This window comes from Bos grunniens, chromosome 16 (assembly GCF_055505025.1).
Source record: "Bos grunniens cultivar Pamir isolate PY7600 chromosome 16, Bosgru_T2T1.0, whole genome shotgun sequence".
NCBI lineage: Eukaryota > Metazoa > Chordata > Mammalia > Artiodactyla > Bovidae > Bos > Bos grunniens.
Window position 1 is genome coordinate 8,636,997 of NC_141180.1, and position 25,528 is coordinate 8,662,524.

The window sequence follows — 25,528 nt, forward strand, 5'->3', positions numbered from 1 at the left end:
GATGAACTACCAGGCTCCCACCACTTTTCATACTTTCTGTGTGCTCCACCTGCACTTCCTCCTTCCGCTCCACTCCATCCCTCCCCAGTGGCCACCATGTCACATGCAAGCCCTACCCACAGGCCATGCTATCCTCTGGCCGTACGCTCCAGGCAGCACAAGCATCCCACACATTGGACACACGCTTGCATCTCTGAGCCTGCTCAGACAGGTCCCTCAGCTCAGAAGGCCCAGTTTCCCAATTTCTGCCAGCTGGTACACTAGTTACCCTTCAGGTCTGCCACGATCCCCACCCTACAGCCTTCTCAGAGCCCCTGGAAGTCACAACCAGCCAGTCACCCTTCGGTGTGTTCACAGTATTCTGTATCCATCACTTTGCATTAAAGTTTCCTACAGCCAGTTCCCTTCCCCAGCTACGTTGGGAACTACATCTTCCTGAAGATAGAGGCCACTTGTTACTCATTTTCGAAACTTCTTACATTGGGTTCAATAATGTTCCTCCCTAAATTCAAGTCTTTCCCAGAATCCTCAGAATGTAACCTTACGTGGAAATAGGGCTACCCTTGCAGGTACAGTTAGCTAAAATGAGGTCATATTGGAAAATGGCAAACCCTGAATCCAGTATGACTAGTGTCCTCATCAGACACAGAGAGACACACGTGACTACGAATGCAGAGATTGGAGTGATAGGTCTTCAAGCCAAGGGATGTCAAGGATGACTGGCAACACCAGAAATGAAGAGAAGGGCATGAAAGAGATTCTTTTCTAGAGCCTCAAAAAGAGCATGGCTCTGCTGACACCTTGATTTTAGATTTCTAGCCTTCAGAACTGAGAGAGAATGAATTTCTGCTGTATTGAGTCACCCAGTTCTTGAGTCACAGCAGCCCTAGAAAACTAATGTATCTATACAAGCTTTAAAGCCAGCACCTTCTCAGAGAGGGTCTCAAATATTGTCTAAACTGAATTGAAGAGTTTGGCTTATGAGAGAATTTCTTATTTTCAGGAGCCTCTGGAACTATATAAAGCAAGCCTTTCCTCATTGTGTTATCTGTGTGCACACGGATGCCCAGTTACCCAGTTTTGCATTAGTTCCCTACTGCCCTAACAGCTGGAACTGTAGCTGTTTAAAAGCATTTCAAGCTACTAATTTGTTCTTTTTTCTTATTTGCCCAAAGCTTAGTGGGTTAGCTAGAGAGAATATTCCAAACTTAAAAACAAAAAACATTAGTATGCGAAAAACACGACAGCACCATTTGGGAGCGAGTCACACCTCCCCAGGGACTTCTCCCCCCGCGCCCCGCCTGCCCCAGGGACTCACATTCCAAATAGTTCCAGAGAGTTCATCAAAATTTTAAGGTTGTGAAGACCCAAGAATTTCAGGTTGAATCCACATGGCCAAAGGCCACTGAGAAAGAACCTAGGCTGGTAAGCCTCATCACTGAAGGCCAACACATGTGACTGGACGGAAGGCTTATGAAATCTCAGGAACCTCAGCTGTAGTGAATTTGGTGCAACTCAGATTGAAGCAGACATTTGGCAATTATCAGGTTCACTTGTGCATGAGCAAGCTTTGCCTATTTGCCAGGACTAAAGAAACCATTCTGCTAATTCCAGCTCCACTTTGCTTCCTCAGCTAGCCAAATTCACCAGTTTTTGGTTCTTTCATCTTTTTTTTTTCTCTGTCATACACACAAAAAGTAACACTCTCACAGACTGATGACATTGTGTTACTAAAAAGAACAACTCTGTCTCACATTCTTGAAAAGTTTCCCCAGGCTTCCAAGTCTATGTGGTGAGCAAATTCCAGAGCAAATTCTGCAGTTAACTTTTTTTTTTTTTAAATTGTTTTCAACCCCACATTACCCATCATTACTCTTGTCCCGCACCTTCCTCCAGCTAAAGGTCTCATTCACATGCTTCCTCTGAGTCATCCGGGAACCTGTCATCATGCGTAGAAAATTCCCAGCCTCAGCATCTTCATGGACTGTTCCCACCACCTTCCTCCTTTAGTTGAAACTGGCTCTTACAAGCACCTTCCTTTTTCCCATCCTGGAGTTTGGAGTAGGGAGTTTCAAACTCCACATTTCATCTTCCAAATAAGAGTTGTTTGACACTCAAAAAAATAGAAAAAGAAGCCCCCCTTCTTTAAGATTCATGTACCAAAAAACAAACAAAAAAAAACACTTAATAAAGATGCCCTGAAACTACCACACCTCCATAAAATAAAAAATGCATGCCCTTCAGCAATACCATTACCGTTATCTGATTACTGATAGGTAACATCTATCGAATGCTTACAAATATGCCAGAACTTGGGCTTAGTCTTTCATTTACTCTCCCATTTATCAAAGTCTCAGTCGCTCCTTTTCATTACCTGGTCACAGCCCACCTCCTGCTATCAGCAAGGGAAACTTAATGTTCAAGGGGGGAAAAATCATTCAACAGTCCAGCCTCTCTATTCCAGTGACTCTCACTTCCTCTCCATATCCCGCGCCTGGTTATCACTGGGAACTGCTTCATCTCTGAAAGCTTACACACCAGCATTCGACACAAGGACTACATATATTTCCATTCCTCCCATCCTTTCCTTTATCCCATCCAGCCTGCTCTTAGGCTTTTCTTTGATATCTCTATCCCCATCTTCTTTTCCCCCAACCATCAACTCTCCAGCTTTTACTTCCTTTCCCATTTCACTAGACCCTGTGACATCATTTCACGTACCCCCTCCCACAACCCTCACCATCTCTCTCTCCCCTTGCCTTCCTATCACACTTGCCCTACGAAATGCAGCACCATATAGATTCAGCAGCAGACACTGGGCTACTATCTCCATTCTCAGCTGGGACCTGTCCTTTTCCTCTTCCTCTAACAACACTCTCGTTCCCATCAACAGCTATTCCAAATCTTCACTACCCTTTTCAAGATCCCACCTAACCTGTGCCTTCTTATTCTCAGCCAACATCACCTCCCCATTTACAGACAGAGCAGGGGTCGTAAGTATCAATTCTCATCCACATTCCACCTTCACAAACATGAGCATATGCAGTAGCACCATCCTTCCACACTGAATCAAAAGTCACTCCTCACCTATTCAGGAACCCCACCGCATCAACTACTTATTCTTCTCTTTATTCCCTTTCTTCATCTTCAAAACTCCCTTTCATAGACTCATTTCTGTTAAAAAAAAATCATACTAGTGTTTCAAGTGCTATACACTTCTCCACTCTTTCTCTCCTGAAACCATAATCAATATACAATGGCTCAGATTCCTCATTTCCTAGTAATTTCTCAACCCACTGTACTCAAAAGTCCACTCACTCTACCCAGAAACTGTCTCAACAGTCACCAATCACCTTCTAATTGTCATACCTTCAGCGTTTGTCACCTGTAATGGGCATGTGACATTCTTCATGGCCACACAGGGTCCACACTGTCTTCCTATGTTTAGGGAATCACGACCTTACAAAGTAGACCTAGAAGCTGACAACACCATAAACCTTCCTTCTGCAGCTTCTTCTGCAGCTAATTTGTGAGCACATGACTGAGAACCTGCCCATCAAAGACATCCATCCCAGTCACTGGATGGCATCCCATGGAGGAACTGTGCAGGGCCCCTTTTGCAAGAGTGTGGCAGCATCACCCAGGTCCCAGAGGCAGCAGAAACAGTTCTGGAATTGATACCCATGGTCCACTGATGGCCAGGTCAACACTGCATGTTTTGAACCCACATCCAATAGCAACAGCAGCGATACTCTCACAGAACCAGCTCTGCCACAAAGCCACCAAGTGTCCTCCTAGTTGTCCCCAAACTCTGAGTACACAACATCCTTGAACCCTCACTCCTACCACAATATGAGATGGACTCCCCTCTCTCGGTTCTCTCAATACCTCTCTTTCTAATGATTAATAGAGGCACTGCTCTTGGTCTTCTTCTCTTCCCAATATACTCCTTTCTCTGGGTCCATCAGTGTAGCTTTAACCACTATTTACATACTGCTGCTGCTGCTAAGTCGCTCCAGTCGTGTCCGACTCTGCGTGACCCCATGAACAGCAGCACCAGGCTCCCCTGTCCCTGGGATTCTCCAGGCAAGAATAACATGCTGTAAATCCATCTTTCCAAACCAGACATTTCTCCTGACCCTGAGATCCTCTATGGGCATGTCACTGGGATATCCCACAGCTTCCTCAGCCTGCCACGTCTAACCTCAGCCCAGCTCCTATTTCCCAACTTGGAGAATGCGCCTAACATACAGTCTCCCAAGTGAAAAACTAAACATCATCATCTTTGCTGCCTATGCAAACTTTTCTTAACTGGAACATTCTTTTTAGAAGGGTGATGTTAAGGTGTATCAGTATTCCAAGCATAATTTACTGCCACTTGGATAATAGAAAAATATTTTCTTGTCTATTCATATAGCATCAATAAGATACTGGAATGAACATAGGTACTAGAATATACATAAGATATTAGAAACATGGATGATCCCAAGAAGGGAGATTCTTCATTGTAATATCCTTTTGAATGCTATTCCATATGAATTTTTGTTTACCATAAATTTTTAAAGAATAAAAATTAAAATTTAAAATATGACCCAACACTGCTTAGACCCATTCAATGGCTTTCACCACCTTTTGAATAAAATTCCATTAGTTTAGCAAACAAAGGCCTTCGTAAAAATGTCATCTTGGACAGCTTCATCACTCACTGCTTCCCTCCCAGGCACGCTCTGCTTTCATCATATCAGATTATTTGTGGTTCCACAATCACTCTATCCCCTCACATCTTCACACATGCCGTTCCTTCTGCCTCAAGCACTGTTCTCCTGGTTGTCTGCCTGGCAGATCCCTACCCATCCTTGAGGACACTTCTCAACACCCATGTGGCAGGATGAGTCACATATTACTAAAATTCTGACTTATCAAGTGTAAAAGTAGTTTATCTTTTAAAATAATTAGAGTTCAAATCTATCCCAATAACATCACTGTCATCTGAATTCCAATTTTCTTTCTTGACCTGTGGGAAAAAGAATATAGACATGGCAACAACCTAGAAACTATGGATCTGAAGTCAACACAGGAGCCTAATCCACTCATTATGTTCATTTTCTGTGTCTACTGGTGAATTTTCTGTGTCCACTTGACTGGGACACAGGGTGCCCCGATATTTGGTTAAACATTATTCTGGGTGTGTCTGTGAGGGTGTTTCTGGAGTGAGATTAACATTTGAATCAACAGATTGAGTAGAGCAGATCACCCTCCCTAGTGTGGGTAGGCCTTACCCAGTCCACTGAAGGCCTGAATTGAACAGAACGTTGGGTAAGGGCGAATTCGTGCTGACTGCTTTCAAGCTGCGACACCAGTCTTCCGCACTCAGACTGGAACGTAACCACTGCCTCTCCTGGGTCTCCATCTTGCTGAGGGTGGGTGTGGGGCTTCTCAGCCTCCATAATTACCACAATGCTAATTATATAGATAATATTTATTTATAACATATATAAACCCTACTGATTCTGCTTCTCTGTAGGACCTTGACCCATACAGGGTCTTAACAGGAGAAAGGTTGAGAACTGCCCATCTAAGACATAACACAAATCCATCTCTCCCCCGATGCCTTTCCTAATACCCATAGGCAGAGCTCAACATGCCCTGCACTAGACTCCCATGACTGTTCCTTGATTCACTCTTCCAATAAATACTTACTGAGCATCTACCATAAAGCAAACATGGTTTCAAACACTGATAATAGATCACAGATGGTCCAGACCAACATCTTTACCCCTGTGGAACTGAGATAATAAGCAAAAAGAAATGGTACGTTACATGACAGTAAGATGAAAACTTAAGCAGGAAGTAACTAAGGAGTGCAAGGAAGTGGGGGTGGCAGAGTGTTAAATAGGACCGTGGAGGAAAACTTCACTGAAATCTTGGCCTTTAAGTAATGATCAGTGGAGGCGAGAATGTGAACCACCAGGGCATCTAAGAGAAGCGCGCTCCAGACAGGCATCTGTTCAGTTCAGTTCAGTTGCTAGGTCGTGTCCGACTCTTTGCGACCCCATGAATCGCAGCACGCCAGGCCTCCCTGTCCATCACCAACTCCCAGAGTTCACTCAGACTCATGTCCATTGGGTTGGTGATGCCATCCAGCCATCTCATCCTCTGTCATCCCCTTCTCCTCCTGCCCCCAATCCCTCCCAGAGGGTTAGCAAGTACCAAAAATCCCGGGTATGAAGGTCACATGGTCTTTATATTAGGCTGTCAGGCCTTTGGGATCAAGAAGCACACCTTCCATGGAAGTAATAGTTAATTATTTTAATAAAAATAGCAATTTTATTGAGTACTTACTAAATGCCAGACACAATAAAGACTTTACAAGCATTATCGCACTTAATCCTCATCGAGAGGTAGGTTATATTATACACCCAGTTTACAGATGAAGAAACATAGAATCATTTGTCTAGAATGACACAGAAAGTAGCAGAGCTAGAATCTGCACCCTGATCAACCAACTCCTAAGATTATGCTTTTATCCCTCTGCTTTACAGACTCCACCTTTAATTTCCCATTTTTAGAGTTCTGGTTCCTCACAGATGGTCGATAAATGTTTATCAGATGGAAACTCACAATGAGACTTACTTGAAGGAGGAGGCCTTCTTCAAGGATTTTTTACTTAAGGATTTTTTTTTAAGGATTTACTACTTTATTAACAGAGCTTGGTTTGTCTGTTGTCTTTAAAACAGAGATGACTTCAAGATAGTCCCACCACTCTGCAGATTCATTTCAACTGCATAATGGAATCAACTGGTTTCCCAGATCTCATCGGAAGTTACTCCCTGAAGCTTAAATGTAATTTGCTTCCCTTTCATTGCTTCAACATTTTACTTTCATCTCAGTTGACTCAGCAGGCACTTCCTGAAAACCTGGTATAGAAAGACACAGCCCAGAACGACCAGTGATACAAACCTGAGAAGGCACCATCACCTGCCCTCATGTTGTCCACATCAGACCACAGAGAAAAGCAGCCTGCATGACCGCAGTGCAGAAAACATAAGCTAGCTGCCCCTATGAAGACCGAGTAAGCACAAGTCTGGTGGCCACACATAAAGGGACTTTTTTCCTAGTTCACTTAACAGCTATGTTGACCATACTCAGGGGAAGGCTGTGGTTACCAAGTGTAGGGGAGCTTTTAGCCCGAAATGGGAGAGCTTGAAACCTTTCATTGGTTTAATCCAAGAATGCACCCAAAAGACACAGCTGCAGTCTCCTTAGAAAACAAAGGAAGTATAAAAATTCCACTTAAAACTATCCACTTTCCTTTTGTTTATAATTCAAACTCTAAAATAAACTGTGTATTTAATTGTGATATTATACCATCAGGCTCTTTTCCTCTCTAGAGGCTTTGAAAATTGAACTCTATCACTGGCCAAATAAAATCCAAAGGATATAGTGTACAGAATTTGGTTTTATCAAGCCATGTCTCTTTCTCAGAATAGTAATCTCAGGTTTTCCTCTACCAGGGAAGTGAAATGAACCCAAGTAGCCCAGATAGCCTAGACTGTACTTTCTGTCCTATGAAGCAGGCAAAAAGAATCATGTGTCTGCAACTCTGACACTGATGCAGAACTAGCCAAGCCTTCAATCTGCTTTAGGCTGATTTAAACTATCAGGGAGTTTAAGTCAAATCAATGGTGCAGGTGAAAATCCCAGTGGCTTACAGAAGGCTCATGTCTGTAGGAGTTTTCAGCACTGGGGCCTGAATAGGGCACCAGTTCACTTATCACGCGAAACAGGGCCGATACTGTGAAAGCATCACCTTAACTAGTAACACGTGAGGGCTCGGTTGGGGCCTCCCGACCACGGGTAACAACACTCTAATTCACGCAGAGGAGAGGTGCAGACAATTTCCTGAGGAGTCTAATTCGGCTTAAAAGACACCCTCCCTCCCCAAACATGACCCATGTCGTTTTCATCCTCACTCCAAACCAAGCTTCAGATAAGAAGGTGGAAGCCCCCAGAAGCTATGAAGTAGCCCCCAACTGCGTAGCCTCATGTCAAGCACTGGGAATGTGGGTACAGCCTGGAGAGACCTGCACCAGGGTGGCGAGGATAGAAGACTCACGCGGCTGGTCTGGAGGTGGGCAAGGCTCTCCAGGTTTGGGGGCTGGCAGAGCAAACTGCAGGCCAGCAGCCCACACGCCCGGGCCGAATCTGTGAGAACTGGGGCAGAAGTCTTCCCAGCGCTCAGGATAGAGCTCACCTGCCCTGGGCAGCAAAAGCCCCAGGGTCAGAGCATCCTCTGAGGAGCTACATGAGCTGCTGGGCGCACTGCTGGAGGACCACAAGGGGAACTCAGAGCAAGGTCCCTGGGGTGGGCTATGAGGCGGGCTTAGCCTCAGGACACTTCTCAGTGTGACCAATACACGGACACAGAGAAAGGGACGGGGGAAACAGACTCTAGGGAAGATAGTGTGGCCCTAACTTCAGGGATTCCTAGGTTGAAAGTAAGAATTCCCTTTTGGCTAGAAGGAGGGTCCGTATTTCCCTTTCAATATTGTTCATGATTTTAACTCTATCACAAATAGATTGAAAACCCTCAAGGGCTATTCCACCTTGCAGCCTCAGCAGTGAGTGGTGACAGGATCATTCTAGACTTTTCCATCCTGGGAAGCAACTGCCATACACAGAGCTTCCCTCGACTACCTTCTGGCCCTCTGAGAGGAAGTCTCCATAGGAATAATGTAAGGAAAAGTTATGGCTCCTTTAAGAGGCTTCTGGTAAATTCAGAGTTCCAAACTTTCTGGAAGCAGGTGGAGGTAAGTAATCAGCATTCTGTGTGGTTACACTAATCAGTAACTACAACTTTGGGGAATAACAGGCCATAGAGAAAAGAAATTGTCTTCTCATTACAGGAAAATAAAACTACGTAGAGGAGTCCCATGAACACCCAGAGCCACATGTAAGACTCGGGCTTGGACCCACGTCCTGCTTCTGGCACACTCCTAAATATGACCCGGGTGGTCTACCCAACCTCTCTGAGCTTCATTTATTCACCTGTAAAACATAGGAAATGCATTTGGCACCCCACTCCAGTACTCTTGCCTGGAAAATCCCATGGATGGAGAAGGCTGGTAGGCTGCAGTCCATGGGGTCGCTAAGAGTCTGGCATGACTGAGCGACTTCACTTTCATTTTTCACTTTCATGCATTGGAGAAGGAAATGGCAACCCACTCCAGTGTTCTTGCCTGGAGAATCCCAGGGACGGGGGAGCCTGGTGGGCTGCCGTCTCTGGGGTCATACAGAGTCTGACATGACTGAAGCGATGCAGCAGCAGCAATGCTCACAGAAAGTTTTGGTTGTTGGGACTTCCCTGGCGGTTCAGGGGTTAAAAATCCACCTGCCAGTGTAGGGGAACCCATAGTATGATCCCTGGCCCCAAAACTAAGATCCTACATGTTGCAACACAGCTAACCCCGTGTGCCACAACTACAGAGCCCACACACCCAGAGCCCATACTCCACAACAAGAGACACCACTGCAATGAAGCCCACACACCACAACCAAAGGGCAGCCCCTGCTCGCTGAACTAGAGAAAGCCCACGCGCAGCAACGAAGACCCAACGCAGCCAAAAAAAAAAAAGTAAAGAAAAAGTATTAGTTGTTGTTACTCAAGAAATGGTCACCTTGCTCTCCTTCAGCTGTAAAAATTCAGCCAAAAAAATAAGAGAACCACAAAGGGGAGAAACTATTTGCCCTGGGTGAAAAGGAAAGGATATAGAAATGTCAGAAGTCACCACTAGATGGGAATTAATAAAGAGGGAAAGCAATACTCCCTCTCTGAAAAGTTGCAAACAAGCAGTCAAGTATATTAAACAGTCGAGGGTATAAGATTAAGGAAAGAGGCAGGGGGTCCCGGCCTTGTGCTTCTGGACTTGCAGAGCTACAGGGGTAAGTGAAAGTCAGCCTCACCTGATATTGGGCTGCAACCCACAGGCTGGCAAGCCTTGTAACTGCCCAGCATCAAGACCAAAGAAGAAGCCCAGAGACCTCAACAGAGACATCAGTGGATTATTGGACAAGGGGCTCTTACACAGCTGAAGCAAAAGGTCCTGGAGGGACACCCCACCACACACAGCAGGCAGTCCACAGAACATGGTGGCACCTTAGGCTACCATTTACGGGGGAAGTGACGTCAGGCTGGCTCATCAGTTACCAGGGAAACCATCTGGGGCACGTCCCTCACAGCCCCTCAGGTTAATAACCATCACAAGGGCAAATGTTTCCCTTTAATAAACTAGCAGGTGGAGCTGTTTGGGCCTAACGATGAGAACAATCACTAGCTGGGCCAGGGGAAAGCACGTTTGTGTGAGTAGGGTACAGGTGAAGCGGGGACTGGTCAGGCAGGGGCTGTAAAAACAGCAAGAGAACAGCCATGTTGAGGTGCCTGGCCACACACCTGATAAGAATATGAAAGCCCAGGGAATTCTGGAAAACTAATAGAATTGTCATTTATACCTAGGTATTTGTATTCTAAATGCTCTTTACAGATCTGGTACTGTGACTACAATGATTAGAAATCATTAAAATAACAAATATGCCACTTAGAAGTTTATTTTAATGAAAAAGTAGTGTATAGACCCCAACCTGCCAACCCCATCCTGCTAAGTCATAGCAAATAATAACCACAATAATTTATGAAGCATTTGCAGGATGCCAAGCAGTTCTAATTCTTAGTCTTACATGTATTATAACTCACTTGACTCCTGTAACAATCCTATAGGATAAACAGTATAATTTTCCCTGTTACATATAAAGGTATGGATTTTTCAAAATGAATTAACTGATGGGCAAGCAGCCAGGAGGGTGATGAGTTACAAGCAGATTTCAAAAACAAGCAATGAAATCAACCTCTTCTGCGGCTGTTCCAAAGACGCAACCAGCATACTCCTTTCCTCTTTTTACTCAGGAAGTCCTCCCGCAAAGCCAACCCGGCCACAGTAGGAGTAGCCTGTAGACCATCATCTTCTCTACTAGCAGCGAGAAGGCTGTGGGTACACATAGCAAGTAGCAGAATGAAGAAATAAAAACAAAAGCAGTGGTAGAATAAAAAGATGATGTTCCTTCCTTAAGACCAATGACACGAAAAAGCTTAGGATTGAGATGGGCTGCTTTTGTACGGACTGAGGACTCGGCTCATAAAAGATGACCTGCAGACAGACACGATGGCATCTCAGGACTACCCAGGGTAGTACCTTATGCACGATCCTTAAGTGAAAGTCGCTCAGTCATGTCTGACTCTCTGCGATCCCATAGACTACAGCCTGCCAGGCTCCTCTGTCCACGGAATTCTCCAGACCAGAATACTGGAGTGGGTAGCTGTTCCCTTCTCCAGGGGATCTTCCCAACCCAGGGATCGAACCCAGGTCTCCCACATTGCAGGTGGATTCTTTACCGTCTGAGCCACCAGAGAATCCCACGATCCCTGGAGACTCCTTGAATAAGGGCTCCCCATACATCACAGGCCCAGGGACAGGAAGCTGGCTTCCATTCTTTAGATGCAGTTTATTATTCAAATCACTTCACCAAGGCCACTGATGCCCAGAGAGGGGAGAAGACTTACCCAAAGCCCAGGGGACAAGCTGGGGCCACTTTGCAGGTCTCCTAGGGTTTCCAGGTGGCACTAGTGGTAAAGAACCCACGTGCCAATGCAGAAGACAGACATGGGTTCGACCCCTGGGTCAGGAAGATCCCCTAGAGGAGGGCATGGCAACCCAGGAACCCACTCCAGTATGCTTGCCTGCAGGATGCCATGGACAGAGGAGCCTGGCGGGCTACAGTCCATAGGGTCTCAAAGAATCGGACACGAAACATGTATGCACACAGCTCAGCTGGTTCACAGAGCTATACTGAGGCTACTGCAAAACAATTCACAGGGACAGCTCTACAAGTGAGTGCTGGTGGCACTGGTAATATTTAGAGACGATTTTTAAAGTCGCGAGGCATTTACAGACAATAACTTGAATCCCTCTGGTGATAGGACACAGTGCCATATTTATACAGAACAGAGTTTCAGCTGCAAAAGCCTCCAGGCAAGCGAGCAGAGCCATGGTTCTCCAGCCCAGAAAGCAGGTGGCCAAACGAAGCTGCCAAAGGGTGGGGCCACTAAATGGCCCATATCTAAATTCGGGATACAAGCCTTGCTCCAGAGTGCTGGGATAACAGATCTGTGGATCAGGAGGGGATCCCAAGGATCACAGCTCACACCCAGCATCTTACAGGCAAGAAAACAAAGGTGCAGGGAGTGCTCACTGCACGGTGTCTGTGAAGCAAGGACTCCTCAGTCTCCCCTCCCCAGACCCCGGAAACCTCAGACCTACCTCTGTCTCTAACACATACTACCTCCTTCCCTGTTTCATGTTTCTCCAAAGCATTTATAGCAGTTCCTCCTTATCTGTGAGGATACACTCCAAGACCCCTGGTGAATGCCTAAAACTGCAGACAGTACCAAACCCTATTCAGTCAACCCTTAAACAACACAGGGGTTGGGGGTGCTAATCCCCCAAACAGTCAGAAATCTGTGTGTATCTTTATGGTTGGCCTTCCACACCCACAGTTCCACATTGGTGGGTCCAACCAGCTGCGGATTAGGTGTTGTGTTATTCGCTCTATCATGTCTGACTCTTTGTGACCCCATGGACTGTAGCCCACTAGGCTCCTCTAGTCCATGGAATTTTCCAGGCAGGAATACTGGAGTGGGTTGCTATTCCCTGCTGCAGAGGCTCTTCCTGACCCAGGGATCAAACCAGGGTCTCCCGCAATGAAAGTGGATTCTTTACCATCTGAGCCACCAGGGAAGCCCGTAGATTGGGTAGTACCGTAGTACTTATTTTTCAAAATCTGCATGTAAGTAGACCCATGGAGTATGTAGGGGAGAGCAAATGAGTCAAGATGGGACTGTCAGGCTCTCTCGCCCACGGCCTCTCACTCTCACCCCACGTGCTGTAAATCCACGGTGACATGACAGCTGAGAGCACTCAGAGCACTGCGCATGCACGTCACGATGTACTCTTTGGCCACGGGCCACTTTTGTTCTGAAAACATATATAAGCTCCACCTGGAAAGCCCTTGAGGCTGCATTATGGCTGTGTCCGCCGGGTCAGCCACAAGAGAATACAGCGTGTCTGTGGCTACTAAGGCTGCAAGTGCCAGTGAGGAGAGAATAAACATGTCTGCAGTCTCTGCAGCCCCTTGAGTTTTCTTCCAGCTTCCCATTCACTCCTTGTCTACCCTGAGTTCAGCAAGCAGTGAGATGCAGCAAGACAATTGGTGTCATTGGCAGGATGATACAGCAAGACACAGTTCAAATCCGTGTTGATCAAGGGTCAACTGTATATGTACTATATTTTTTCCTATACATAGATATCTATGATGAAGTTTAATCAGGCAGTTTAGAAATTAACCAAAATGCCAGCATTGCTGCTCTTGCGCTTTGGGCCAACATTATGTAAAATAAGGGTTACGTGAACACAAACAATAGGGTACCATGATGCTATGACAACCTGTCTCCTGAGACGGCTACTAAGTGAGTAGCAGGTAGGATATTCTGGACCAAGGGATGACTCATGTTCTGGGTGAGACATAGCAGGATGGCATGAGATTTCATCACACTCCTCAGAATGGTGCACAATTCAGAACTTAAGAAGCACCGTTACTGGAATTTTCCATTTAATATTTTTGGACCACAGTTGACCAAGGGCATCTGAAAATATGGAAAAGAAAACCACAGATACGGAGTAGGAATAGAGTAGTACTTTATAGGCTTTGCATTTAATATACTCTAGGCTTTACGTTTATTTACTGGCTGCCTCCTTCTCCACTCCCTGTACTAGAAGGTAAACACAATGCTAAGGGCTCTGCTATATCATTAGCATGAGGAACACAGCAGCAGGCTCTCAGTAATGATTGGTTGAATGGATGAATACTCTGCATCCACTGAGCACTTAAGAATTTATAAACTATTTCCACAAACATTATCCTTTGTGGTTTTCATTTAATCACTGGAAATGTCTTAGAAGAATCGCACCACGAAGGTCAGACTTTATATCTCCCCGTGGTGTGGGAGCAGGTCCTGGTGGCTTGAGGCAGGGCTTGTACTTTCCTGGAGGAATTAGGAAGCACTGGGCCAGAAAGCAGCCCAGGATACCTGCTGATCCTAGAGGCCTGGGTGCAGAGCAGTCTGCCCAAGGGAGGCAAGGTGACCTGCCCCTCCCTGGTGAAAACCTGGAGGCAAAACTACATTTCAGATTTGTAAATCCTTTTCCATTTGCTTCACTGAGGAGCAAAATAGGACACTAGTTTGGGAAGCAGAACAGCCACTGGGCCACTCCTGGCTTTAATGACTCCTAATTACTCAGCCAGCTTGAGCTGCAGGATACAGAGCACTGCCTTCTCTGGGGCATCCACTCCAACCCAGCAGGCAGATCGCAGAATAAACAAAGGAGTATCAGGTCCCCACACTTGTGTTTTATTCCCCACATGGACTATTCTCAACCGGTGGCTAAAACTTTCACCCTTTCTCAATAAAAACCAGCTCAAACAGCACCTCTTGAAGGAAGCCTGGTCTGAATCTACCCCTTTCCCCACCCCATCACCACCCACTCTCTATAATCAATCTTTTCTCATTGAATTCCCACAGCATTTGGTACCATTATTACTACATTCGTCATGCCCTAATGTTTTGCTATCTATCTTGACCTCCTCTTACATATATAAACTCTTCCTTAGCTACAGAATGTATCACCTAGATGTATCTCTGAGGCATCCAGCACAGTCCCAGCACGTGGCAGACACACAGTGATTGATCCCTGAATGAATAAGCAAACAATCAGCTATTGAGGAGGATGATAAGTTGTGCTTCCCACGTGGCACAGTGGCAAAGAATCCACCTGCCAATGCAGGAGACGTAGGTTTGATTCCTGGGTCGGGAAGATCCCCTAGATTAGGAAATGGCAAGTCAGTCCAGTATTCTTGCCTGGAAAATTCCATAGGCAGAAGAGCTTGGCGGGCTACAGTCCATGGGCCGCAAAGGGTCAGACACAACTGAGTGCCTCAGCAAGCACGCACATGCCAAGTTTTGGCTAAAACCCTACCATATCCTCAGCCTGCATCCATCCAAGGCTCTCTGACTAAATTTGACCCACCCGTTTCTACCACCTTACACTATTTTTATCAAATCATCCTGTTGCACAAATATCCATGTATTGGTATTCTAAACTGACTGCCTCTTTGAGAATGCACTACCCTCAAAATATGTCAAGAGTCTACAAAGATTACTTACCAATAATGGACATTAACAGATGGAAAAAAATCTAAAATGCAAAAATCCCTCATTTTGGAATGCTGGATGTTACCTTTGTTTGGATCCTCCTCGTCTCTCATTCCCCATGTATGAGCAATTGTACAGTTCTATTGACTGTGCCTCTACTTGTCCTGGAACCAGTCCAACCTTCTCCATCCTTACCCACATGGCATCTGTCACCTGGATTGCTGCCCCAGCTGCCCTAACTGGTCCCGTGCCTCCAAGCTCACCCCGATGTAATTCCTCCTCCATGCTGCAACTCCCCTGTTCTCTCTGAAAGGCAATTCTGGTCACACATCTCTCCAGCTCAGGGTTTTTAACACCCCCACTCCAGTACTCTTGCCTGGAAAATCCATGGACAGAGGAGCCTGGTGGGCTGCAGTCCATGGGGTCGCTAAGAGTCGGACACGACTGAGCGACTTCACTTTCACTTTTTTCTTTCATGCACTGGAGAAGGAAATGGCAACCCACTCCAGTATTCTTGCCTGGAGAATCCCAGGGACGGCGGAGCCTGGTGGGCTGCCGTCTATGGGGTCACACACAGTAGGACACGACTGAAGTGACTTAGCATTAGCATGCTATATAGTCTGTGCTCCCCAATGGGGCACACAAGGCCTTGGCCATCTGTGCCTTACCTGCCCCTCCTGCCTTCTCTCTCTCCACCTTCTCACACACCTACACTCCAGCCACCCTGTGTGCATGCCTGCTAAGTCGCGTCAGTCATGTCCAATTCTTTGTGACATGGATGGTAGCCCGCCAGGCTCTTCTGTCCACGGGGTCTCCGGGCAAGAATCCTGGAGTGGGTTACCATGACCTCCTCCAGGGGATCTTCCCCACCCGGAAATCGCGCCCGCGTCTCTCCTGTCTCCTCACTGGCAGGCGGGTTCTTTACCACTAGCCCAGCCACCCTGAACAACCTGAATTCGTCAGGTGTGCCAGGTCTGTCTCACCACCTCCCTGTCACGTAGACCGGTCCCCTTGCCTGAAATGACGTGTTCTCCCACTGTCCTCTTTACATGCCTCTTCACCTGGTCAACTCCCAACTCGTCCTTCATCGTAAGACTCTTCCCTGAGCTCCCAGCCAAGGCGGCCTACTGCCAAGCGTCCAGATGGCACCCCCACCGACTCACCGTGTGACTATCACAGCCAGCTTACCTGTCCCCTTGCCTCCCATACGTGGCTTAGCTTCCTGACGGCAAGTGCCCTGGCAGTTTCAGAATCCACCTGGCCCTGTGCCTGGTGCTAACAGGAACCCCACAAATAACCACGGAAGGACTTTGGAAATTAGATCAGCCTCCGAGGAGGCAGCTGCTGAACGAGGGTGAGAACACCAGTGTGTACGTGTGTGTGAGTCCTCAGTCATTCAGTCGCGTCCAACTCTTTGCGACCCCATGGACTGTAGCCCGCCAGGTTCCTCTGTCCATGGAATTTTCCAGGCAAGAATATTGGAGGGGGTTGCCATTCCCTTCTGCAGAGGATCTTCCCAATCCAGGGATCAAACCTATGTCTCCTGCATTGGTAAGCAGATTTTTTAACCACTGTACCACTTATTATGCTCCGTACCTACAGTTCAATCCCTACCCCATTCATACACTGGAGTTCTGAAATCAAATTTAAAACAAATCTAAATTCTCCCCCTTAAAATAAATAAAAGACAAAACAAGTCATATAATTGACAGTACTGGTCAAAGGGAAGAAATGGGGCAACCGATATATGCAACAATGGAATAAGTAAAAGAATAAAAATAATTTACATTAACTTTGGAAAATTATACAATTATCAGTACAACAACTGTAAAATAAAATGAATAAGGGATTTGGGATCAGAAATCCTGACTTGTGGTATCTGTATAACCTTGAACTTGTCACTCAATCACCAAGTCTCCCTCTTCTCACATGGGTTGTTGTGATAAAACAATGGATATAAGGCACTTCTACATTTTTAAAGCACTATACAAATACAAGTATAGTGTATTTGTATAAATACACTATTGTATAATGAATAAAGCACTCATTCAAATTATAATTATGATGACTATTGCAGAAAAATGTTTATGACACAGTAAGAAAAGTTGTTTACAAATATGTGTACAACTGTGTAAATTATGTGTGAAAGTGTTAGTTACTCAGTTGTGTCTGACTCTTTGTGGCCCTATGGACTATAGTCTGCCAGGCTCCTCTGTCCATAGAATTCTCCAGGCAAGAATACTGGAGTGGGTTGCCATTCCCTTCTCCAGGGGATCTTCCTGACCCAGGGATCGAACCCAGGTCTCCTGCATTCGGGCAGATTCTTTACCACCTTGCTGCTGCTGCTGCTGCTAAGTCACTTCAGTCATGTCCGACTCTGTGCAACCCCATAGATGGCAGCCCACCAGGCCCCTCCGTCCATGGGATTCTCCAGGCAAGAGTACTGGAGTGGGTTGCCATTTCTTTCTCCAATGCATGAAAGTGAAAAGTGAAAGTGAAGTCACTCAGGTGTGTCCAACTCCGAGTGACCCCATGGACTGCAGCCCACCAGGCCCCTCCGTCCATGGGATTCTCCAGGCAAGAACACTGGAGTGGGTTGCCATTCCTTTCTCCAATGCATGAAAGTGAAAACTGAAAGTGAAGTCGCTCAGTTGTGTCCAACTCCGAGTGACCCCATGGACTGCAGCCCACCAGGCCCCTCCGTCCACGGGATTTTCCAGGCAAGAGTACTGGAGTGGGGTGCCATTGCCTTCTCCGCTTTACCACCTTAGCCCCCCCAAAATGGAGGACGTTAGCATTCTTCAACCCAGAGAAGACCACCCGAGGCTGGGTTAAAGGAACCAGAGAGGCTCATTAGGAGACCACCTGAGGTCAAATGAAAGGAATGCAGGCCCTACACACACCCCGATCCGTGCAGCAGCCCTGCCCTTGAACCAATGCTATAAAATTCCTCATCAAATACCCTGGGGTTGGGCACGAGCCCACTGTGTTACCCTTTGCCTGGCAAAGCAATAAAACTATTCTTTTCTACTTTACCCAAAACTCAGTCTCCAAGATTCGATTCAGTACTGGTGCACAAAGGCTACTGTCAGCATCGTGACCAATTTCTTCAAGACCAAGCTCTAGGCTCACCTTCTCCTGGGAGTCTTCCCTGTGTGACCACAATCCAAACAGATCACTCTTTTGCTTTGTTATGTAGTTTGACTATAGTTTAAAAGACAAACAAAAAAACACTGTTCCCAATTGCTACATCCCAGTGGGTTCTCTCTCCCAACAGGACAGCAAGACCGAGGGCAGGACCCACGCTTTCTGCTACCTTTCCACCTGCCACAGTGCCTCCTTGAAGCCTTCACAAACGCTAGTTGAATAAGTGGTGAGAAGAGCATCCGACCAATGAATGCGGTGCTCCAGGTTTATGCTGTTGATTTCAGTAGAGATACGATTAGCACTCTCTGAAGATCTGCCACAATGAGCCGTATCATCCATTGTAATTGTTCATCTGGTCATTATTTTGGCACATTCCAAGCTGCAGTATAAGTAATTACATTCTGTGCACAGAGCCACTCACCTCAATTACAGGCCTTGGCAACTACATTACGAGATAACATTATACAGAGAGGCTATGAATCAGTCGGCTGGGTACAGGGAGGATTTTTAAAAGAAAGAACAGTGAACCAACCATGTAAAGCCTGCTTTAATCAAATACAGTATTCTTCTGAAATCAGAAGTCAGCGAGGAAAAGATTATCAAGCTACACAGACACAGAACAAGAATGAAAACAGATGTGATGAAATAAAGCTTGTATTTTAAGGCAAGATGAGAAAAATTTAAACATAAAATTTTTCTCTGCTCCCTTGGGCCCCCACCTTCCCTCCCAGTGTGCATTAATTAGCATTTGCATTATGCATTAACCAGACCTTCCCAACAGCAGAAATACCTGTTCAACCATAAAGATCAACTCTTATTCTGGTGCCAACCACATAACTCCTTAGAAGATAACATTCCTGTCTTAATCCTATAAGGGGTCATGATGACCCACCACTCACCTTGTATGTGTAGACACCTTGGGTAAGCTTTATACATAACGCCTATATATCATTTCCCTTAAAGATAGCAATGGGTGCAGAGCAGGCTGAGTCAGATGACTTACGGAAATACAGCACTGTATCTAACGGAAGTTCTTAGCTTAAATACTTACAGCTTCATTAATGTTACTAGCTATATTTCTTCTACTCTGCCTCTTTTACAAGATTATCGGTTCTTGCATTGCCAAATGTGTGACTGAGCCTCCAATAAAAATAAGGATGACTAGGCAACTTGAAATGATCAACCAAATATATAGTTCTATAAGTTCAGTGATTATAATAACTTGACTCTGGGTAAGGGAAGAAGCAACAAGAGGGAGCCACTTCCCAGACCATAACAGACCAGTAAAACCAGCAGTACAAAAGCTGTTGGCTGCTGTTAACAGGGCCTTGTCCAATAATAGCACATTGAGGGACCTATCAACAAAATCCTTGTCTGATCTAGAAATACACATTCCTAGCACTGAGGGGCAAACAGGTCATGAAATGCCTCCCAAACCCTGGTCAAAATTATGGCCAAAAAGGAAAGGAAGGTAAAAATAATGAATGTTGGCCGTCCGCCAGCTCTATAAGAATCCAGTCGCTGACCACTGCAGTCACTGACCTATAACACACCCTGAAGGGAATTAAGGGTGAAGATCAGAATAAGACATGGGAAAACTGGAAGAACTAGTCCTCAGAGAGTTAGATGTTTTCAGAAGAAAATTTTATGAATCCAGTTTCTCGCATCTTCCAATACTCAAAGTGGACGTGTTAGTCGCTCACTTGTGTCTGACTCTTTGCAACTCCATGGACTACAGCCTGCCTGGCTCCTCTGTCCATGGGGTTCTCCAGGCAAGAATACTGGAGTGGGTTGCCATTCCCTTCTCCAGGGGATCTTCCCGACCCAGGAATTGAACCCAGGTCTCCTGCACTGCGGGGGGATGCTTTACCATCTGAGCCACCAGGGAAGTCCTGCCACACTCAGAAAAGCACTAAAACCATTAACCAAAATGTCTGTTCCTCACAAACAGTAGGAACCTTCTACCAAGATGTCTCCTTGACTGTGTGCATCCCCCTCATCAAACTCACATATAACGGCCTCCCCCACTACTTCTTTGGAACAGTTCTCAGAGCCCGCTGAGAGACTGTCTTCCAAGTTAAAATCCTCCAGTTGGCTTGAATAAAATTTGCCGTTCCTTTCTTAGATTGACCATTGACGAATTTTTCTGTCAACAAGTGTGTAAGGAGGGCCGTTTCTTCCCCTTGTGTGTGCCCCTGTGAGTTTTGTGCTTAGTCGCTCAGTCGCATCTGACTCTTTGCGCCCCATGGACTGTAGCCCGCCAGGCTCCTCTGTCCATAGGGATTCTTCAGGATATACTTCTTCAAGAATACTGGAGTGGGTTGCCACACCCTCCGCCAAGGGTCTCCCCCATCCAGGGATCGAACCTGGGTCTCCCTCATTTCAGGCAGATTCTTTACCATCTGAGCCACCAGGGAAGCCCAAGAATACTGGAGTAGGTAGTCTGTTCCTTAGGGGATCTTCCCGACCCAGGAATTGAACCAGGGTCTCCTGCATTGCAGGTGGATTCTTTACCAGCTGAGCCACCCGGGAAGCCCCGTGTGTACCCCTAGATCCAGGTAATAGAACTCCTAGAGAGCGCCACCTACTGCTCAGCATGGGGAGTGCGAGCAGGAAGCTGACAGCTGCTATTTCTCACTTTCCAGTCTCGAGTTGCTGTTTGGTTGCTAAGTCGTCTCCGGCTCTTTGCGACCCTGTGAGCTGCAGCATGCCAGGCTTCCCTGTCCACTGTCTCCCAGAGTTTGCTCAAATTCATGTCTGTAGAGTCAGTGATGCCATCCAACCATCTCATCCTGTAGCCCCCTTCTCCTCCTGCCTTCAATATTTCCTAGCATCAGGGTCTTTTCCAATGAGTTGGATGTCTGAAGGGCAGGTTCTAAACAAGTACCAGAATGTTGATACTACATACTGAGGCTAATAACTAATTTGCCAAATACTGTGCTAAGTGCTTTATATGCATCATCTCATTTTATCTTCATAGTGATTCCATGAAATTGGTTCTTTATTCCATTTCAATAAAGATGCAGGAACAACTGGTTTGAAACATCTACTTACTCAGTGGTCCCAATTTGCTAGGAACTGTGCAAGGCCCTGGGGACCCAATGTTAAGCAAATAAAACCAGCTCTACCTTCATGGAGCTTACCTTCTAGTGGGAGAGGCAAAAAATGAGGGGTGGAAAAGAAGTTTAAAAAGTAATAGCTAAATGTGTAAAGTTCTATAAAGCACATAAATTGGTTACATGGGGAAAGGACCATTTTCAATGAAAAGGGAAGAGGAGTTTCCTCAGATACCCTCACACACAAAGCGAGAATCTCCGTAGACTCCAACAGGACACTCAGAAGGGCTGGGAACAAGACCGAGCCTCTCTGTTAGCAGGACTGTTACGGAAGAGCCCCTTATAGGTGTGCAGTGTGCAAAAGGGAGAGACCTATGCCTGGGGAAATCCAGAAAACTGGGGAAACACAAAGGGAAATACAGATAGGGTTTGGAAAGCACAGGATCCGTTGGAAAAAGTGAAACGGAGACCCTTATGTTAACCTACAACAGAACATTCTTGACGATTTTACCATTTGAACCTGGTACGCGTAATTTATGTACCAGGGCAGGACTGCCGTGATGATGCTGCCAGATGCTGTGACACCTGCTCGTAACTTGTGGGATTAAGCTGTCTGGCAGAAGCAGTTTCTTTCAGACGTTCTGCTGGTCACAGTTCTAGGGTTAATGGGATAAGCCTTCCTCAGACATAGAAATGGAATAAAATGGGATATTGGTCATGGGATAAAGACCAGCAGATTATGCTTTTTCTATAATGGTGTAATTTTATTAAAATATCAAAGCAGCATTATAACTTTTGACTAGTTATTGTATAGGCTGTTCAGGGTAAGGGAAAAAGCAACAGAGCCACCTTGATACAAGCAGAATAGCTCCCCAACGGACTCAGGCTCCCTCCCCCACACTCTCTTAAAATGAAATCAGCTATATGTCATACACTGTATATGCTGTATGTACACTACATGTGCATGTATGTATACACACACACACACACTATATATAGAAAGTCCCCTACATACGAAACTTCCAGTTGTGAACTTTCAAAGTTGGGCACGCGCATGCCATCAGCATCAGGCGCTGTGACACTGCAGCCCGGCCTCCGTCCCCCGCTGCTGACGCTCCTTCTGCCCTACCGTCTCCCACCTCCTCTCCCTTCTCCAGTCAGTAACTGTTCTTGCCCACTGCCAGCCCCTGGATGCCAGCTGTTGGACTGTCCTGCTATACTTTTCAAGGTACTATACTGTAAGATTTAAAATCTGTCTTTTGTTTGTTTTTTATGTATTATTCAAGTAAAGAGTATCATAAGACTATTACAGTACAGTACCATATAGCCGATTGTATTAGTTGGGTGCCTAGGATAACTTTGCTGGACTTTGCTTACAAACAAATTGGACTTAACGAATGTGTTCTCAGAATGCAACTTGTTAGTATGTAAGGGGACTTGCTGTATACACACACACTTACTATATATATATATATATATACACACACACACACTGTACGCCTTGGTCTTCCTCCTCTTCCTCTTACCACCTCCCCTCTCCCTGAGCCATACCTGAGGCTTTTCTACTTCACAGGGTTACACTCATTTCTAAGACCTCAAACAATGCCATGCTCACCTCTGGCCACAAACCCTTTCCACCTCCTTCAGACCTTTATTCCTACTTCACCAGTCCTTGAAACACCAGTCCTTGAAACATCAAATGCACTCTGTATCTTTCTTTTCACTGTGGTCCATAACCCTTTGATGATGTAACTTCCTTCCCCATGTAGCCTTGACCTCATTTATCCATCAGTCCATCCAGGAGGTATCTTTGGAGTGCTTACTACATGCATGTGTTACCTGCATATGGGACTATGAGGGACATTAAAATTGGCCATTTCTTTCTGGAGCTTACAACTTTTTGGAGGAGTATATGTGCTGGTCATTCAGTCGTGTCTGCCTCTTTGCGACCCCCATGGGATATTGCCCACCAGGCTCCTCTGTCTGTGGATTATCCAAGCAAGAATACTGGAGTGGGTTGCCATTTCCTTCTCCAGGGGATCTTCCCGACCCAGGGAACGAACCCAGGTCTCCTGCACTGTCTAAGCCTCCAGGGAAGGAGAGAGACAAACCAAGACTCATAGTACAGGGAGGAGACAAGACCAGATATCTGACCTGGAACAGAAAGGAAAGTTCAGCATTCTCATTGCCCTCAGTCATCTTTAATATCCAGTCCTTTGTCCTTCTACTCCATGCTCCCAAAAGTCCGCTAACCTTGGATATTTGGGATCAATCCAAAAATTCACTCTTAAGAGAAAAATCCCACAAACATGCTGATGGTTCTCACTATAAATTTACAGTTTCTAATCTCAATCTAGCCTGAAGCCAAGACAGCCAGGTACAGTTGTTCAGGTTGCATACTTCACAACCCTCTAGGGTACCATTCACACAGACTACTATGAGAATATTGGTGCTTCTAATCTTGTGCTGTTTGTAACCAACTATATGCAATAGCCCTAACCACAGCAGTCATGTTATGTTCATTTGTCTTTTCATTGGTCAGCTCCTTCTCTAATATGTTATTACAAGTATTCTCAACTTCCAAAATTAATTTCAAAAGCTAACTCAACTCTTATCTGAACTAGATAATCAAAATTGTCAAATACCAACTCCCTCAAATTTCCTCTACTACACCTCAATTATATCTATACCTGAAGCCACATTTGCCTCTTTATTAGAGGCTTAGAGAAAGTCTTTCCTTCCATCCAGGCACAGAATGGTTTTTAGAAATAGAAGTTCTCCCCCAGGTCTCTACTTCCTCACCACTTAAGCTGAATCCAAGAAAGCTGGCACTCACCTTTATGACCCCAGCTGGACCCACCATATGACTTCTTTCAGATCTACTGATAGCTTTTTCAGTCCTGTATGTCTGATCTCCCTGTAGCATGAATCATTGTTGACAATCATGTCTTTTCTTGAAATTCTCTCCTCGCTGGCTTCTATGACATTCTCCTTTAGTTTTTCTTGTACTTTTCTGGAAACATCTTGTGTGTATTCATCCCTTTCTCTCCATTCCCACAGCCCTCATCGTCTCTTGCATGGGTTATTCCAACAGCATCTCAGCTGGCCCCCTGGCTCTCCTTCAGTCTGGCCTCCATAAGGTGAAATTTTACATTCTTTCTAAACTCTAACCTAATCCTATCTCCTCTGTGCATGAAACCCTTCAGTGGCTTTCCAGTTTCTACAAGTAAAGTTCAAGTCCCTCAATATTGGATCCAAGGCCCTCTCTAGCCTGCTACCTATCAACCACCTATATCTTCTCTCTTCTTAATTGACCTCTTCTGCCCTCATCTCCAGATATATTGAACTACTTGAAGTTATCTGTATGAGCCATGCTTTCTCTTGCCTTCATAACAACATAAAATGCTTTCTCTACCAAAAATGTTCTTCACAGCAACACTGTGTTAAATTTATTATTTAATTTTCACATACATAAAAAGAACTTTATAAATATGCATGTTACATAAAAACAACAAACCACTACCCATTCCAAGAACTGGAACATGACCAATTCCATCACATCTGCCTATGTGGTTCCTCCCAACCTTTTTTAAGAGGTAACCACTACCATAAATTTTAGGTGATTATTCTCTTCCTTTACACAAAAATTACTGAGGCAAAATTAATTTTTGCATGTTCATCAAACCATCACCACAATCAAGATAATAAACACGTTCATCACCCCAAAAGTTTCCTTTTGTAATCTCCCATCCACAACCTGCATTCTCCACTCACATGCTTTCTCTCAGTATAACTTAGTTCACATTTTCTAGAATTTCTATACAAATGGACTCACACAGTATATACTCTGGCTTCTTTCACTCAGCAAAAATATTCTGCGATCCATCTATGTTGCTGTATATCCACAGTTCACTCCTCTATGTTGGTAAGTAGTATTCTATTGCACGAATATGCCACAATTTGTTTATGCATGACCTATTGATGAGCTTTTAGAATGTCCAATTAA

General features: G+C 45.4%; 1 protein-coding gene and 1 long non-coding RNA gene across 22 annotated transcripts in view; one reads left to right on the forward strand and one right to left on the reverse strand.

Moving 5' to 3' along the window:
- The window catches only part of KCNH1 (potassium voltage-gated channel subfamily H member 1), a 436,030-nt gene that overhangs the window by 258,138 nt on the left and 152,364 nt on the right, over positions 1–25,528 (reverse strand). The window contains exon 1 of one of the 19 annotated variants that reach the window (XM_086343249.1): positions 9,964–10,237. The exons of 17 other annotated variants lie outside the window; for them this stretch is intronic. The gene's annotated coding sequence lies outside the window, so the exon portion shown is untranslated. Of the gene's footprint in view, positions 1–1,318; positions 1,448–9,963; positions 10,238–25,528 lie in introns of those variants that run through there. One more of the 19 variants, XM_086343250.1, reaches the window with a different exon arrangement.
- LOC147356120 (uncharacterized) lies at positions 7,951–9,634 on the forward strand. Of its 3 annotated transcripts, XR_015143052.1 has the most exons (4): positions 7,951–8,131; positions 8,580–8,810; positions 8,907–8,953; positions 9,462–9,634. It is a non-coding gene; the product is annotated as an uncharacterized LOC147356120 (long non-coding RNA). The 3 variants fall into 3 exon arrangements; XR_015143050.1 differs by lacking the exon at positions 9,462–9,634 and having other exon boundaries at positions 8,907–9,045; XR_015143051.1 differs by lacking the exon at positions 9,462–9,634 and having other exon boundaries at positions 8,614–8,810; positions 8,907–9,045.